This window comes from Triticum aestivum, chromosome 7A (genome assembly GCF_018294505.1).
Source record: "Triticum aestivum cultivar Chinese Spring chromosome 7A, IWGSC CS RefSeq v2.1, whole genome shotgun sequence".
Lineage (NCBI taxonomy): Eukaryota > Viridiplantae > Streptophyta > Magnoliopsida > Poales > Poaceae > Triticum > Triticum aestivum.
The window spans coordinates 573,655,789-573,661,455 of NC_057812.1; positions in this window are offsets into that span (position 1 = coordinate 573,655,789).

Genomic DNA, 5,667 nt, shown 5'->3' on the forward strand with positions numbered 1-5,667 from the left:
AAGGTAAGTTCCGAGTGTTTCTGACTCTTTCTTTTCTTCTGTTGATTTTGTTGCGGGATTACCACAACATTCGTGCGGCCGCCTATAACTACCAAGTCCGGGAGCTGTCCAGGCGGACTACCGAGCTGGCCGACAGCCGGATTAAGCACTCCACTCTTTTACTCTCATGGGGGCGCGCCAGCGCACCCGCAGGGTGTAGCCCCCGAGATTCGGGCCGATTGCTGAGCAGTCGGGTTGGATCTTCCGGCAACTACCTTTTCTTGTTGATTTATTAACCTGTTCTTCTTCTTATCTTGTGCAGGATCCAATGCCACCTTGCGGCAGCAAATGGCGAGGCTCGGACCGCGCTGCATGCCAAGGAGGAGGAGTGCTTCAAGGTGGAACAAGAGCGAGACCGCCTGGCCAAGCAGCTGGCTGACCAGGCGGATAAGCACTAGGCGGAGCTGCAGAAGCTCCAGGACGCGGAGGAGGCCCTTGAGGCCGAATTCGAGACTGAACACTCGAAGTGGGCGGACAAGGAGAAAGCCTTGTCTAAGGGCTATGGCGAGATCGAAGACTTCCTCGATGGTGAGTTTCCCCTCTCTTTCTTCCGCCGACCGACTTGTCATATGAGCCGGCTTGTGGCTCATGTTTCTTTTTCTTCTTTATGCAGAGTACTTCCCCGGTTATTCCATCGCTGACAGCCAAGCCGTCGAAGCTCGTCATGACGAGAAAAGGCGAGCTAGTGCTACGATCGCGCCCAACACCCCGCGCACCCTCGCCGAGCAGTTGCTTGCCATCCACGTTGTCTCCAGCTGGCACAACAGGCTCTCCGCTGTCTTCAGCATGCTGGGGCCCAGGTGGTTGCCTCCCTCTAGCCTGGTACTCCCCTTCTGCGCACTGTCAGTCGGACCTCCGACTGGTTGGAGGTGGCCATCGGCCGCTTCGAGGCATGGATGGGCTCCTCCGCCCAGGCGGGCGCACGCCAGGCCTTGGAGTTCGTCAAGGGATGGTACCCTAGGCTCAGCTTGGACCAGCTGGCCACTCTCCGTGCTGAAGCCGGCCAGGAGCTGGAGGTGGTGGCGCCCCAGCTCTATCCACTACAAAAAAATACAATTCCATGATGATACGTGTTTATCACAGTAGGTCGCGTTTTCTGTCATGCATGTACATCCATGACGATTTTATGACAGAATCAAGATAGTCATACTTGTGCTGTCGTAGAAGTGTTCCATGACATTACCAAAATTATCATTACGGAAGTGTCCACTTCCATGATGATAAATCGTGCATCATAGAAGTGCTTTCGTCAAGGGTGACCAACACGTGGCATCCACCGTAACAGAACACCGTTAAGCTATCGGGTCGGGTTTTGGATCCGATAACCCGTTAACAGCCCTGACCAATGGGGATTTTCCACGTGTAAAATCATCATTGGCTGGAGGAAGCACGTGTCGGCTCATCGCTGGGACATATGTCATCCACTCATTGGACAGAAGGCGCCTATGATACGTCGACACGTGGCACGGCCCAATAGAGGCCCATTCCTGTGAAAAGTCCGGCCCATTTGACTTGGTCAAAAGGTGGCGGGCCGGCCCATAGAAAACCTGTTAATGGCATGTTCGCATATAGCCCATTTACAACCCGCTAACCCAAGGCCTGTTACGCCCTATTCGAATTAGGCCCAGTAGCGTCATCTGGGCCATCCAATATGATTCCAGACCGTTTTCACTTCTGGCCCATGTATGGCCCATGACGTCTTTCGGCCCATATGTGGCCCTATGTAACTCTTGGCCTATTAACGGCCCGTGGTGAAACTGGCCCATAATGAACAGTGTATCACTTTACACCCATTAACGGCCCGTGGTGAAACTGGCCCGTAAAGAACAGTGTATCACTTTATACCCATTAACGGCCTCTTATTCCATTGGGCCGTTTCTAGCCCATGTTATCTTTTAGCCTTCTCATAGCCCATTTATTCTTGGGCTATTTTCCAGCATTCATTTACTTACGGCCCATTACTGTCATTTTCTGCTTGTGGGCCAAATTCAGCCCGTGGTTACAGTCGGCCCATTTGTGGTCCGTTAATACGTTGGGCCGTTTTCATAGCGTCATCAAATACGGCCTATTAACGATGGCCCGTTATGGTCGGCCCATGAACGGACGATTCCAACTCTAGCCCGTTTACGGCTAGAATGCGGTCTGTTTGGCCCATGTTTGGCCAATCAATCATACAGCCCATATAAGGCCCATTGATGATACGGCCCATAGAAGGCCCATTGTTTCTATGACCCGTAGAAGGCCCATTGTTTCTACGGCCTGTAGAAGGCTCACTATTTATACGGCCCGTAGAAGGCCCACTGTTTCTACGGCCCGTAGGAGGCCCAGTGTCACTACAATAAATATTAGCCCATGGTTATTGTGGCCTAGTTTTAAAAATTAGGTTATTGCAGCCACTAGCAAACTGCAGAAAAAGAAGTGCACTGACTACAAGCAAACAAATAAACAAGACAACAACGAAATAAATAAGCAAGCAACTTACACTAGGCTATCATGGTTATTACACATATTACATCCACTGGGCATCAAAGTTCGCCACCAGTGCAAATATAGGGAACACAGCAGCATATAAACGCCACAGCAAAACAAGTCCAGAACTGAAACCACTTCAGAAGAGCTCAAGAAACAACCTGGGTACCCATAATGCTGGCAAGATGCTTAGCAAGCTTATTAACTTTCTCTTGTTTGGCGCTTAAGTCGTCCAGCGCTTGCTGTTGCACCAGAAAGTATGCATCTGAATTTTGCAGGGACTTCCTCAGTTCTTCGGCTTCCTGTCGCATAACATCTGATCGATGTCTTTCAACTTGAAGTTGAGACTCAAGAAGCCGAACTGATTCAGGCAATGAGTTCGAAGAGCTGGTGCCAGCAGTGGTAGCCAGTAACTCAAACACTACATCAAGACAGGACTTTGGGGTTGTCTCAGTGTCTTCAATATAGTTTTTATCAGCTTTCTTGGAGACCAACAGGGATGTCTCACTATCTTGAACCTTATCTGCATTACTCCCTTTACTATTGCATAACAGGGTACTCTTCTCCGATATTTTATCCGTGTTCTAAAAGAGAAACAAACAAACACATCTCAGGTTTACAATGTAGTATATGAAACTCATTTTGGTAAACCAGTTTAGTAGTAAGGTGGACAGGATAACAGCATGAAACAAACATATATCTATGTAGTATGGTCACTGTATGGTCTATATCATTCTAGTTTATGTTGCCAAATCAAGATAGATACAGTTCAAATCATATCTATTTAAGACAAAGCAGCATAGAAAGAATATAAGTGTGGGAAACTACACAGCAATAACAACACTTGTAATGTGCATGGCATGAGAACATAACTGTTTATTCAATTGAAACTGAAATCAGCATAGAGCAAGTTACAACAACAAACAGCCAAACACGTTGAAGAAACAGGTTTAAAACATACTTGTTGCGCCATTGGAGTTTCAATTGCATCCTTCAAATTTGAAATTAGTTGGTATCAGTAAATACAATGATGTAAGAGCAAAGTAGTATGAACCATAACTATGGAACCTGACCTGAGAACAATTCTTCTTCTGCTTTAAGCGTTGACTTCGGGTTCGGAGTGGTGGTCCTCTTGATTTGGGCACTGCAGTTGCCTTACTAACTGCTCATGTTTGGGTGCTTTGTGGTGGAGACATTGTTGTGTCAACAGGAACTGGGTGTCTATCTACTGGAGTTGGGGTTAAAAGGGGTGTAGCTGGTTCTCTGTCCAACTGGGTAGGGGTACAATTTGCATGAGTGTGGGTTATGTGTGGTGGGGCTGGTTCTTAGGCAAGTACAACCGTGGTTCTATCTGCATCGACAGGTAGCACGATCTTTTCCGAAGACCGTGTTTTTACTCCCACAGATACTGCCATCATTCCCTCCAATTGAAATGGTTGATAAACAAGAAAAGTAATTGAATGTATAGACATTGTAAGATAGACAGGTGCAATGGATAGTAGGGAAGAAAACAAGGCATGAAATAATTCACATTTATGTTGTCTAAGCAAACAGAATAGCAGGACATAATTTCACATATATGATGGCTAATTAAACAGGATAGCATGACACAATGTCACATGTATGATGGCTAACTAAACAGAATAGAATGGCATACTTCAAAATATGATGACTATGTAAACAGGATGACACGATATAACTATACGATGTGTCTATTAAAGTGGTTGGCATGGCATAAATCACAAACATGCCGTCGATGGAAACATGATGGCATGATATAATTCACGGATAGAATGACATAATTTAAAATATGATGACTATGTAAACAGGATGAGATGATATAACTATATTATGTCTTTATAAAATGGGTTGGCATGCCATAATTCAGATACATGTTGTCTATGTAAACATCATGGCATGACATAATTCAAATATATGATTTATATACTAAGGAAGTGAGCAGAGGGCAATCGCATATATGATGTGTCAACTAAGGAGATGGCATTCAATATTGTGTATATGATGTAAAAACTAAGCATTGCAATACAACATATGCATTATATGAGTAATATAACCCTGCCAAGTTTGAGCATACACCTCAGGGGGATAATAGGACTGGTCATCTGCCTCTGAATCCTCCTCTGAAGAGCTATCTGTAACCAGCAAGATATCTGCTTCAGCAGGTAGCATTGTCTGCTCTGAAGACCTTGTTTTCACTCCAGATTTCTCCATCACCAATTCAAATGGCTGATGCACAGGAAGAGCAGTTGAATATACAAACATTGTCGACAAAAGCAATGAGAAATACAAAAAAGGACGGCATGATATAATTCACATATATGACGCTTGCCTAAACAGCATGGCATTGCATAATTCACATACATAATGCCTTGCAACAAGATAACATTGCATAATTCACATATATAATGTCTTGCAACAAGATGGCATTGCATAATTCACATATATGGTAATTAGACACTAAACAGGTGGCATTCACACAAAGCATGTCTAAACTAAGCAAATGACATAGCAATGCAAGATACCATACGCACGATATGAGCAACATAACCCTGCCAAGTTAGGGCATGCACCTCGGGGGGGGGGGAATATGACTGGTCATCTGTCTCTGAATCCTCCTCTGAGGAGCTATCGGTAACCAGCAAGACATGCGCTTCGTCAGATAGCATTGTCTGCTCTGAAGACCTTGTTTCCACTCCAGATTTTTCCATGACCGTGCCGAATGGCTGATGCACAGGAAGAGTAATTGAATGTACTAAAATTGTTGACAAATTTAACACGTAATAAAAAATGATGGCATGATATAATTCACATATAAGATGACTGGCTAACCAGGGTGGCATTGCAAAATTCACATATATGATGCCTGGCTAGACAAGATGGCATTGCATGATTCACATATACGATAAAGAAACTAAACAGATGGCATTGACACAAAGCATGTCTAAACTAAGCAGATGACATCTTTAATGTATACAGTAAGCAATGCAAGGCACCATATGCATGATATTACCAACATCAGCATGCCAAGTTAGAGCGAAGACCTCATGGGGTAAATAGGAGTGGTCTTCTCCTTCTGAATCCCCCTCAGAACAGTTATCTTCCTCTTGATTACGATCCGAAATGGGTGGAGGGGGGCTG